At 46.8% G+C, this 12436-nt stretch overlaps 8 non-coding genes across 8 annotated transcripts; all 8 read right to left on the reverse strand.

Annotated features, from left to right (window-relative positions):
• Positions 1-617: 617 nt before the first annotated feature.
• On the reverse strand, positions 618-808 carry LOC141189868 (U2 spliceosomal RNA). The gene has a single exon (XR_012263910.1). It is a non-coding gene; the product is annotated as a U2 spliceosomal RNA (small nuclear RNA).
• A 1119-nt stretch (positions 809-1927) lies between these two features.
• LOC141189881 (U2 spliceosomal RNA) lies at positions 1928-2118 on the reverse strand. Its single transcript, XR_012263922.1, has one exon. It is a non-coding gene; the product is annotated as a U2 spliceosomal RNA (small nuclear RNA).
• Positions 2119-3235: 1117 nt separating this feature from the next.
• On the reverse strand, positions 3236-3426 carry LOC141189892 (U2 spliceosomal RNA). Its single transcript, XR_012263933.1, has one exon. It is a non-coding gene; the product is annotated as a U2 spliceosomal RNA (small nuclear RNA).
• A 1116-nt stretch (positions 3427-4542) lies between these two features.
• On the reverse strand, positions 4543-4733 carry LOC141189903 (U2 spliceosomal RNA). The gene has a single exon (XR_012263944.1). It is a non-coding gene; the product is annotated as a U2 spliceosomal RNA (small nuclear RNA).
• A 1122-nt stretch (positions 4734-5855) lies between these two features.
• On the reverse strand, positions 5856-6046 carry LOC141189915 (U2 spliceosomal RNA). The gene has a single exon (XR_012263955.1). It is a non-coding gene; the product is annotated as a U2 spliceosomal RNA (small nuclear RNA).
• Positions 6047-7168: 1122 nt separating this feature from the next.
• On the reverse strand, positions 7169-7359 carry LOC141189926 (U2 spliceosomal RNA). Its single transcript, XR_012263966.1, has one exon. It is a non-coding gene; the product is annotated as a U2 spliceosomal RNA (small nuclear RNA).
• Positions 7360-8478: 1119 nt separating this feature from the next.
• On the reverse strand, positions 8479-8669 carry LOC141189938 (U2 spliceosomal RNA). Its single transcript, XR_012263977.1, has one exon. It is a non-coding gene; the product is annotated as a U2 spliceosomal RNA (small nuclear RNA).
• Positions 8670-9789: 1120 nt separating this feature from the next.
• Positions 9790-9980, reverse strand: LOC141191302 (U2 spliceosomal RNA). Its single transcript, XR_012265300.1, has one exon. It is a non-coding gene; the product is annotated as a U2 spliceosomal RNA (small nuclear RNA).
• Positions 9981-12436: the final 2456 nt, after the last annotated feature.

Consider the following 12436-nt stretch of genomic DNA (forward strand, 5'->3'; position numbering starts at 1 on the left):
CCATAAGCAACAGTTTAAAAGAATGCCACAGACTAATCAACCAAACTTTTTGGGTTGGTTTCTCTTTTATAGTCTGCAGGCATTAAATGAAAGAAGTCAGTGTTCCAGCAGAGGGAGACAACGTTTCAGAAAAGGCATTGTAGCAAACCAAAAAAGAAATTTTAAGCGCAGCAGAGTAACCAGCTCACATACCTGTTAGCTCAGGTGAGTTTAAAAGGCTGCTGTTGATAACAAGGGCATTTGCTAAATAGATGGTGTGTGTGCAACAATATACTGAAAGGTCAATTATATTGTGCAGCTTATCTCACCACCTGTAGTTATTTAGGTGAAAGCTCCAAAATGCTTGCCTAATATGTCTGTTTATCCAAAAGGAAGTATAGAGGGAGAGCTAGATAGATAGCATTGCATTACATTACATTACATGGCAATGCAATGCACAGTTGCTGAAGTTGAACCAAAATGAGCTTGTCATCTGGCTTCTGCAACTTTTAACATGAAAAATCCAATGAGGAGAAGAAAAGCAAAGCCAAAGAGTCCATCCCAAAATCCGACAAACAAGCAAAATGAACAAAAAGCATTGAATTCAATTCTTTCTGATTTTAGAAACTGCATTAAAGAAGGGGTGCACCGGTCCTGGAGATACTGCAATACCAGGTCAATGCGTGGAGTGGACAGAGCAAGCTCTTTTTCCATCTCCCTGTTCTAAAAATCCATTTAATATATGGTCCCCAGATAGGGGACGTATCAGATATTAAACTGATAAGAACAGATACTACACTTGATCTTAGCCAAAAGGCCGAGAAGCGATAACCAGAATTGGTTTCCGACTACGGTGCCACCCAAGGATTCTGAAAAGTCCATTTGTGGAGATGGCCACCTGGACTCCCGTTAAGAAGACATGCTGTCAACCTCTAGATCCCTCACATGCCTGCACTTTTCGGCTTGCTGCTGCTGCAATCCACGCGTTTTAGATCTGCATAACTCCACCTCTTTTAGCACAGTACCCTCAACCTCCGGCTGTTCCCACCCGCCTCAACACCGTTGGAAGGGAGGAGAACCAATTAAGGCGGGGGGGGGTGGAACGAGCAGCTGTCTACCCTTAGCAGGAGGGTTGCTGATTAATTACCTCTCCTGCTGCTGCTGCTGCTGGCTGTCCAGCAGCAGACTGAAGGTGGCTGCTGCTGTGCGCAGGTATATAAAGGCTCAGAGCCTATTATGACACGCGCAGCCAGCGTTCCATTGCCACATTCCGTCTACTGCAGGCGGGATACCTGGATGGCTGAATGTCACTGAGAAGCTCACAGAGACCGCCATAAGCAACAGTTTAAAAGAATGCCACAGACTAATCAACCAAACTTTTTGGGTTGGTTTCTCTTTTATAGTCTGCAGGCATTAAATGAAAGAATTCAGTGTTCCAGCAGAGGGAGACAACGTTTCAGAAAAGGCATTGTAGCAAACCAAAAAAGAAATTTTAAGCGCAGCAGAGTAACCAGCTCACATACCTGTTAGCTCAGGTGAGTTTAAAAGGCTGCTGTTGATAACAAGGGCATTTGCTAAATAGATGGTGTGTGTGCAACAATATACTGAAAGGTCAATTATATTGTGCAGCTTATCTCACCACCTGTAGTTATTTAGGTGAAAGCTCCAAAATGCTTGCCTAATATGTCTGTTTATCCAAAAGGAAGTATAGAGGGAGAGCTAGATAGATAGCATTGCATTACATTACATTACATGGCAATGCAATGCACAGTTGCTGAAGTTGAACCAAAATGAGCTTGTCATCTGGCTTCTGCAACTTTTAACATGAAAAATCCAATGAGGAGAAGAAAAGCAAAGCCAAAGAGTCCATCCCAAAATCTGACAAACAAGCAAAATGAACAAAAAGCATTGAATTCAATTCTTTCTGATTTTAGAAACTGCATTAAAGAAGGGGTGCACCGGTCCTGGAGATACTGCAATACCAGGTCAATGCGTGGAGTGGACAGAGCAAGCTCTTTTTCCATCTCCCTGTTCTAAAAATCCATTTAATATATGGTCCCCAGATAGGGGACGTATCAGATATTAAACTGATAAGAACAGATACTACACTTGATCTTAGCCAAAAGGCCGAGAAGCGATAACCAGAATTGGTTTCCGACTACGGTGCCACCCAAGGATTCTGAAAAGTCCATTTGTGGAGATGGCCACCTGGACTCCCGTTAAGAAGACATGCTGTCAACCTCTAGATCCCTCACATGCCTGCACTTTTCGGCTTGCTGCTGCTGCAATCCACGCGTTTTAGATCTGCATAACTCCACCTCTTTTAGCACAGTACCCTCAACCCCCGGCTGTTCCCACCCGCCTCAACACCGTTGGAAGGGAGGAGAACCAATTAAGGCGGGGGGGGGGTGGAACGAGCAGCTGTCTACCCTTAGCAGGAGGGTTGCTGATTAATTACCTCTCCTGCTGCTGCTGCTGGCTGTCCAGCAGCAGACTGAAGGTGGCTGCTGCTGTGCGCAGGTATATAAAGGCTCAGAGCCTATTATGACACGCGCAGCCAGCGTTCCATTGCCACATTCCGTCTACTGCAGGCGGGATACCTGGATGGCTGAATGTCACTGAGAAGCTCACAGAGACCGCCATAAGCAACAGTTTAAAAGAATGCCACAGACTAATCAACCAAACTTTTTGGGTTGGTTTCTCTTTTATAGTCTGCAGGCATTAAATGAAAGAAGTCAGTGTTCCAGCAGAGGGAGACAACGTTTCAGAAAAGGCATTGTAGCAAACCAAAAAATAAATTTTAAGCGCAGCAGAGTAACCAGCTCACATACCTGTTAGCTCAGGTGAGTTTAAAAGGCTGCTGTTGATAACAAGGGCATTTGCTAAATAGATGGTGTGTGTGCAACAATATACTGAAAGGTCAATTATATTGTGCAGCTTATCTCACCACCTGTAGTTATTTAGGTGAAAGCTCCAAAATGCTTGCCTAATATGTCTGTTTATCCAAAAGGAAGTATAGAGGGAGAGCTAGATAGATAGCATTGCATTACATTACATTACATGGCAATGCAATGCACAGTTGCTGAAGTTGAACCAAAATGAGCTTGTCATCTGGCTTCTGCAACTTTTAACATAAAAAATCCAATGAGGAGAAGAAAAGCAAAGCCAAAGAGTCCATCCCAAAATCCGACAAACAAGCAAAATGAACAAAAAGCATTGAATTCAATTCTTTCTGATTTTAGAAACTGCATTAAAGAAGGGGTGCACCGGTCCTGGAGATACTGCAATACCAGGTCAATGCGTGGAGTGGACAGAGCAAGCTCTTTTTCCATCTCCCTGTTCTAAAAATCCATTTAATATATGGTCCCCAGATAGGGGACGTATCAGATATTAAACTGATAAGAACAGATACTACACTTGATCTTAGCCAAAAGGCCGAGAAGCGATAACCAGAATTGGTTTCCGACTACGGTGCCACCCAAGGATTCTGAAAAGTCCATTTGTGGAGATGGCCACCTGGACTCCCGTTAAGAAGACATGCTGTCAACCTCTAGATCCCTCACATGCCTGCACTTTTCGGCTTGCTGCTGCTGCAATCCACGCGTTTTAGATCTGCATAACTCCACCTCTTTTAGCACAGTACCCTCAACCTCCGGCTGTTCCCACCCGCCTCAACACCGTTGGAAGGGAGGAGAACCAATTAAGGCGGGGGGGGGTGGAACGAGCAGCTGTCTACCCTTAGCAGGAGGGTTGCTGATTAATTACCTCTCCTGCTGCTGCTGCTGGCTGTCCAGCAGCAGACTGAAGGTAGCTGCTGCTGTGCGCAGGTATATAAAGGCTCAGAGCCTATTATGACACGCGCAGCCAGCGTTCCATTGCCACATTCCGTCTACTGCAGGCGGGATACCTGGATGGCTGAATGTCACTGAGAAGCTCACAGAGACCGCCATAAGCAACAGTTTAAAAGAATGCCACAGACTAATCAACCAAACTTTTTGGGTTGGTTTCTCTTTTATAGTCTGCAGGCATTAAATGAAAGAAGTCAGTGTTCCAGCAGAGGGAGACAACGTTTCAGAAAAGGCATTGTAGCAAACCAAAAAAGAAATTTTAAGCGCAGCAGAGTAACCAGCTCACATACCTGTTAGCTCAGGTGAGTTTAAAAGGCTGCTGTTGATAACAAGGGCATTTGCTAAATAGATGGTGTGTGTGCAACAATATACTGAAAGGTCAATTATATTGTGCAGCTTATCTCACCACCTGTAGTTATTTAGGTGAAAGCTCCAAAATGCTTGCCTAATATGTCTGTTTATCCAAAAGGAAGTATAGAGCGAGAGCTAGATAGATAGCATTGCATTACATTACATTACATGGCAATGCAATGCACAGTTGCTGAAGTTGAACCAAAATGAGCTTGTCATCTGGCTTCTGCAACTCTTAACATGAAAAATCCAATGAGGAGAAGAAAAGCAAAGGCAAAGAGTCCATCCCAAAATCCGACAAACAAGCAAAATGAACAAAAAGCATTGAATTCAATTCTTTCTGATTTTAGAAACTGCATTAAAGAAGGGGTGCACCGGTCCTGGAGATACTGCAATACCAGGTCAATGCGTGGAGTGGACAGAGCAAGCTCTTTTTCCATCTCCCTGTTCTAAAAATCCATTTAATATATGGTCCCCAGATAGGGGACGTATCAGATATTAAACTGATAAGAACAGATACTACACTTGATCTTAGCCAAAAGGCCGAGAAGCGATAACCAGAATTGGTTTCCGACTACGGTGCCACCCAAGGATTCTGAAAAGTCCATTTGTGGAGATGGCCACCTGGACTCCCGTTAAGAAGACATGCTGTCAACCTCTAGATCCCTCACATGCCTGCACTTTTCGGCTTGCTGCTGCTGCAATCCACGCGTTTTAGATCTGCATAACTCCACCTCTTTTAGCACAGTACCCTCAACCCCCGGCTGTTCCCACCCGCCTCAACACCGTTGGAAGGGAGGAGAACCAATTAAGGCGGGGGGGGGGGGTGGAACGAGCAGCTGTCTACCCTTAGCAGGAGGGTTGCTGATTAATTACCTCTCCTGCTGCTGCTGCTGCTGGCTGTCCAGCAGCAGACTGAAGGTGGCTGCTGCTGTGCGCAGGTATATAAAGGCTCAGAGCCTATTATGACACGCGCAGCCAGCGTTCCATTGCCACATTCCGTCTACTGCAGGCGGGATACCTGGATGGCTGAATGTCACTGAGAAGCTCACAGAGACCGCCATAAGCAACAGTTTAAAAGAATGCCACAGACTAATCAACCAAACTTTTTGGGTTGGTTTCTCTTTTATAGTCTGCAGGCATTAAATGAAAGAAGTCAGTGTTCCAGCAGAGGGAGACAACGTTTCAGAAAAGGCATTGTAGCAAACCAAAAAAGAAATTTTAAGCGCAGCAGAGTAACCAGCTCACATACCTGTTAGCTCAGGTGAGTTTAAAAGGCTGCTGTTGATAACAAGGGCATATGCTAAATAGATGGTGTGTGTGCAACAATATACTGAAAGGTCAATTATATTGTGCAGCTTATCTCACCACCTGTAGTTATTTAGGTGAAAGCTCCAAAATGCTTGCCTAATATGTCTGTTTATCCAAAAGGAAGTATAGAGGGAGAGCTAGATAGATAGCATTGCATTACATTACATTACATGGCAATGCAATGCACAGTTGCTGAAGTTGAACCAAAATGAGCTTGTCATCTGGCTTCTGCAACTTTTAACATGAAAAATCCAATGAGGAGAAGAAAAGCAAAGCCAAAGAGTCCATCCCAAAATCCGACAAACAAGCAAAATGAACAAAAAGCATTGAATTCAATTCTTTCTGATTTTAGAAACTGCATTAAAGAAGGGGTGCACCGGTCCTGGAGATACTGCAATACCAGGTCAATGCGTGGAGTGGACAGAGCAAGCTCTTTTTCCATCTCCCTGTTCTAAAAATCCATTTAATATATGGTCCCCAGATAGGGGACGTATCAGATATTAAACTGATAAGAACAGATACTACACTTGATCTTAGCCAAAAGGCCGAGAAGCGATAACCAGAATTGGTTTCCGACTACGGTGCCACCCAAGGATTCTGAAAAGTCCATTTGTGGAGATGGCCACCTGGACTCCCGTTAAGAAGACATGCTGTCAACCTCTAGATCCCTCACATGCCTGCACTTTTCGGCTTGCTGCTGCTGCAATCCACGCGTTTTAGATCTGCATAACTCCACCTCTTTTAGCACAGTACCCTCAACCCCCGGCTGTTCCCACCCGCCTCAACACCGTTGGAAGGGAGGAGAACCAATTAAGGCGGGGGGGGGGGGTGGAACGAGCAGCTGTCTACCCTTAGCAGGAGGGTTGCTGATTAATTACCTCTCCTGCTGCTGCTGCTGCTGGCTGTCCAGCAGCAGACTGAAGGTGGCTGCTGCTGTGCGCAGGTATATAAAGGCTCAGAGCCTATTATGACACGCGCAGCCAGCGTTCCATTGCCACATTCCGTCTACTGCAGGCGGGATACCTGGATGGCTGAATGTCACTGAGAAGCTCACAGAGACCGCCATAAGCAACAGTTTAAAAGAATGCCACAGACTAATCAACCAAACTTTTTGGGTTGGTTTCTCTTTTATAGTCTGCAGGCATTAAATGAAAGAAGTCAGTGTTCCAGCAGAGGGAGACAACGTTTCAGAAAAGGCATTGTAGCAAACCAAAAAAGAAATTTTAAGCGCAGCAGAGTAACCAGCTCACATACCTGTTAGCTCAGGTGAGTTTAAAAGGCTGCTGTTGATAACAAGGGCATATGCTAAATAGATGGTGTGTGTGCAACAATATACTGAAAGGTCAATTATATTGTGCAGCTTATCTCACCACCTGTAGTTATTTAGGTGAAAGCTCCAAAATGCTTGCCTAATATGTCTGTTTATCCAAAAGGAAGTATAGAGGGAGAGCTAGATAGATAGCATTGCATTACATTACATTACATGGCAATGCAATGCACAGTTGCTGAAGTTGAACCAAAATGAGCTTGTCATCTGGCTTCTGCAACTTTTAACATGAAAAATCCAATGAGGAGAAGAAAAGCAAAGCCAAAGAGTCCATCCCAAAATCCGACAAACAAGCAAAATGAACAAAAAGCATTGAATTCAATTCTTTCTGATTTTAGAAACTGCATTAAAGAAGGGGTGCACCGGTCCTGGAGATACTGCAATACCAGGTCAATGCGTGGAGTGGACAGAGCAAGCTCTTTTTCCATCTCCCTGTTCTAAAAATCCATTTAATATATGGTCCCCAGATAGGGGACGTATCAGATATTAAACTGATAAGAACAGATACTACACTTGATCTTAGCCAAAAGGCCGAGAAGCGATAACCAGAATTGGTTTCCGACTACGGTGCCACCCAAGGATTCTGAAAAGTCCATTTGTGGAGATGGCCACCTGGACTCCCGTTAAGAAGACATGCTGTCAACCTCTAGATCCCTCACATGCCTGCACTTTTCGGCTTGCTGCTGCTGCAATCCACGCGTTTTAGATCTGCATAACTCCACCTCTTTTAGCACAGTACCCTCAACCCCCGGCTGTTCCCACCCGCCTCAACACCGTTGGAAGGGAGGAGAACCAATTAAGGCGGGGGGGGGTGGAACGAGCAGCTGTCTACCCTTAGCAGGAGGGTTGCTGATTAATTACCTCTCCTGCTGCTGCTGCTGCTGGCTGTCCAGCAGCAGACTGAAGGTGGCTGCTGCTGTGCGCAGGTATATAAAGGCTCAGAGCCTATTATGACACGCGCAGCCAGCGTTCCATTGCCACATTCCGTCTACTGCAGGCGGGATACCTGGATGGCTGAATGTCACTGAGAAGCTCACAGAGACCGCCATAAGCAACAGTTTAAAAGAATGCCACAGACTAATCAACCAAACTTTTTGGGTTGGTTTCTCTTTTATAGTCTGCAGGCATTAAATGAAAGAAGTCAGTGTTCCAGCAGAGGGAGACAACGTTTCAGAAAAGGCATTGTAGCAAACCAAAAAAGAAATTTTAAGCGCAGCAGAGTAACCAGCTCACATACCTGTTAGCTCAGGTGAGTTTAAAAGGCTGCTGTTGATAACAAGGGCATTTGCTAAATAGATGGTGTGTGTGCAACAATATACTGAAAGGTCAATTATATTGTGCAGCTTATCTCACCACCTGTAGTTATTTAGGTGAAAGCTCCAAAATGCTTGCCTAATATGTCTGTTTATCCAAAGGGAAGTATAGAGGGAGAGCTAGATAGATAGCATTGCATTACATTACATTACATGGCAATGCAATGCACAGTTGCTGAAGTTGAACCAAAATGAGCTTGTCATCTGGCTTCTGCAACTTTTAACATGAAATATCCAATGAGGAGAAGAAAAGCAAAGCCAAAGAGTCCATCCCAAAATCCGACAAACAAGCAAAATGAACAAAAAGCATTGAATTCAATTCTTTCTGATTTTAGAAACTGCATTAAAGAAGGGGTGCACCGGTCCTGGAGATACTGCAATACCAGGTCAATGCGTGGAGTGGACAGAGCAAGCTCTTTTTCCATCTCCCTGTTCTAAAAATCCATTTAATATATGGTCCCCAGATAGGGGACGTATCAGATATTAAACTGATAAGAACAGATACTACACTTGATCTTAGCCAAAAGGCCGAGAAGCGATAACCAGAATTGGTTTCCGACTACGGTGCCACCCAAGGATTCTGAAAAGTCCATTTGTGGAGATGGCCACCTGGACTCCCGTTAAGAAGACATGCTGTCAACCTCTAGATCCCTCACATGCCTGCACTTTTCGGCTTGCTGCTGCTGCAATCCAAGCGTTTTAGATCTGCATAACTCCACCTCTTTTAGCACAGTACCCTCAACCCCCGGCTGTTCCCACCCGCCTCAACACCGTTGGAAGGGAGGAGAACCAATTAAGGCGGGGGGGGGGTGGAACGAGCAGCTGTCTACCCTTAGCAGGAGGGTTGCTGATTAATTACCTCTCCTGCTGCTGCTGCTGCTGGCTGTCCAGCAGCAGACTGAAGGTGGCTGCTGCTGTGCGCAGGTATATAAAGGCTCAGAGCCTATTATGACACGCGCAGCCAGCGTTCCATTGCCACATTCCGTCTACTGCAGGCGGGATACCTGGATGGCTGAATGTCACTGAGAAGCTCACAGAGACCGCCATAAGCAACAGTTTAAAAGAATGCCACAGACTAATCAACCAAACTTTTTGGGTTGGTTTCTCTTTTATAGTCTGCAGGCATTAAATGAAAGAAGTCAGTGTTCCAGCAGAGGGAGACAACGTTTCAGAAAAGGCATTGTAGCAAACCAAAAAAGAAATTTTAAGCGCAGCAGAGTAACCAGCTCACATACCTGTTAGCTCAGGTGAGTTTAAAAGGCTACTGTTGATAACAAGGGCATTTGCTAAATAGATGGTGTGTGTGCAACAATATACTGAAAGGTCAATTATATTGTGCAGCTTATCTCACCACCTGTAGTTATTTAGGTGAAAGCTCCAAAATGCTTGCCTAATATGTCTGTTTATCCAAAAGGAAGTATAGAGGGAGAGCTAGATAGATAGCATTGCATTACATTACATTACATGGCAATGCAATGCACAGTTGCTGAAGTTGAACCAAAATGAGCTTGTCATCTGGCTTCTGCAACTTTTAACATGAAAAATCCAATGAGGAGAAGAAAAGCAAAGCCAAAGAGTCCATCCCAAAATCCGACAAACAAGCAAAATGAACAAAAAGCATTGAATTCAATTCTTTCTGATTTTAGAAACTGCATTAAAGAAGGGGTGCACCGGTCCTGGAGATACTGCAATACCAGGTCAATGCATGGAGTGGACAGAGCAAGCTCTTTTTCCATCTCCCTGTTCTAAAAATCCATTTAATATATGGTCCCCAGATAGGGGACGTATCAGATATTAAACTGATAAGAACAGATACTACACTTGATCTTAGCCAAAAGGCCGAGAAGCGATAACCAGAATTGGTTTCCGACTACGGTGCCACCCAAGGATTCTGAAAAGTCCATTTGTGGAGATGGCCATGACGCGCCCCCTGGGACATATTCCTTTTTGAGGGGAATACCCGGCACCGGATCAGATGGGGGGTTGTAGTCTCCGAGCGGCTGTGACCCGGTCCCGTGCCCAGGGCGTCAAGCTCAGTGTGTGGCAGTCCTTACTGATGTTACTAAAGTTCTTTATGTCGACTACGCCACCCGTTGTGATGCGGTCACTGTGGCCGCCGCTGCTGCAGGGTCCGCTGAGGCTGATGGTGGGTGCGCAGCTTGGTGAGATAACCCCCAACGGGAGGGGTATAGCCTCAGAGGGGACAGGCGCAGAGGATGGGGGTTGTGGTGGTGCGATGCAGCCGGCAATGAAGACAGACTCGGGTTGTGCAGTTAAGGGTGTTTACTTACTGCTGATGTTGTACTGGTCACTCCAGCTGCTAGTGACCACCCGAGCCGTGCTGCGTCCACCAGGTCCTGGATCCGGCCAACCCCCAAACAAGTCCAGAGCGTGGCCCTGAGCTCTCCCTCTGTCCTTTCTTCAGCCGTCCCCACCAGTGATTCACCTAGGTCCAGCTCCCTCGGGCCTTCTTTTGGGACACCCTTGGCCCTGGGTTCCCTGACCCTTCATGTGGTGTGCCTTCGGGGTGAATGTGGTGGGTGACCGTGACAGACACTGCCCACGGTCTCCGGTCTCTGGCTGGGGAATGTCTTTGCCCCCACCAGCTTGGGTTCCGGTACCCTCTTGCTGACTCCTCACCCGGTGCTCTAATTTGGGTTCTTGGGTCCCTTCAGTCTTCCCCCTCTGGGTCTTTCTCTGCTCCACTCTCTCTCTCTCCAGGGCTGCTGTTTCCTTCTCTCTCCTCTCCAACTGACTTGTTCTCAGCGTCTGACCCTGATCTAAGTTGGTGCCCTCCTTATATATCCCTCTATGTGTGAGCTCAGGTGACCAGCACCCAATGAGCTCCTATCACTACCCAGACTGCTCCCCCTATCTGCCCCTACACTACATGGGATGTACCACCCCCCTCCCACTCCAGCCAGGAACAGGCTCGGTTGTACCTGCACATTTCTAAGTGGGAGTACCGTCGGCCTGCTCCTCTGGAATGGGATGTATGTAGTGCATGCAGTCTATCTGAGCTCAGTTCCACACTCCTTCCTTACCCGGGAGTGGAATATCACACCTCTGGGTTGAGGTGCAATACCCCTGTAGCAGCCGAATCCTCAGGGTGCTACATTCCCCCCTGGTAAATCACAGCACGTCCTCGGGCTGTAAGACATAAAACACCAAAACATACAAAATTTTTATATGAACATATAAAACATATAAACATTATATATATATAAAACTTTTTATATAAACATTCTCGTAGACTTCTCTTGTCTCTGGTTCCTCCTCCGGACACTGTGCAACGTGTGTCCGGGAAAAGTGCGACAGTCTCTTAGAAAAATCTGGTTTTCTTATAAAACCGGTAGGGGGCGCTTTAGGACGCGCAACTATATACAGGGGAAGTTGAAAGTTGGCCGCTCTCAGTCCTCGGCCAGGTAGAGGGTAGGGAATGGCTGCTCACAGTCCTCAGCCTGTAGGATGAAGGGGTTAACGGGTAAACAGTTCCCTGGTCCCAACGGGGACTATTTTAGCAGCAACAGTTTCAGTTTCTATATACCCCGATTGGGTAACTATTTACAGCTCCTGCTCTGCCGCACTCAACGGCGTCTTCCTCCTGCTCTTTCTTGATATGATGTTTCTTCAGACCCGTCCGGGTCCTCTGGCTCCTCCTCCCCGTACCGCAACTCTTCCTCCGTCAAGCGGTGTACGTGGAGGGCGTAAGGTCCTTTGGCACACTTGTGCCGGGTGAAAGTGACTTCGTCTCCGACGTAGAGGTCACGGCCTTTGTGACCTTCCGGCAGGTGGGACTCGATGTCTCTGCGGGTCACAAAAACGTCACCGCGGTTGTTACGGTCCCGAATAAAGCCCCACCCATGCTGCGGGTTGAACTTTATCACTGTCCCGATGGTGCGGGGACAATGCACTGCACGGGGGTTCCTCCTAGTCCGGCTCTTCTGCTCCGCGCTCCGGATTTGGGCCTGTTGTTCTCTGACCCGCCTCTCCTCCCGTTCTCTCTTAAACTCTGCCAGCTGTTGACGGCAACACTCTGTACGTTCAGCTGCGGCTGCCCGAGTTTCTCCGGTGAACCCCATCAAATCTTCTCCCGTGGGGTCCCACACGAATTGGGCTTCTGCTAGAGGAGGCGAGACCCGAGCCACGGGCTTCGGAGCCGGGATTAGGGGCTCACACAAGGGCCCTAGTCTTTGCTGCCGCTCCAGCTCAGGGTACCCTTCGGGCCAGATGAAGGGCCGCCCGTCCGGCCATGTGAGCTGGCCGAAGAGGTCCTCCCCCAGGTGTGGCACCCTAGGTATTGCGGG

Source organism: Phyllobates terribilis, unplaced genomic scaffold, assembly GCF_046119375.1.
Source record: "Phyllobates terribilis strain yellow unplaced genomic scaffold, ASM4611937v1 Scaffold_40__1_contigs__length_11209783, whole genome shotgun sequence".
Taxonomy (NCBI): domain Eukaryota; kingdom Metazoa; phylum Chordata; class Amphibia; order Anura; family Dendrobatidae; genus Phyllobates; species Phyllobates terribilis.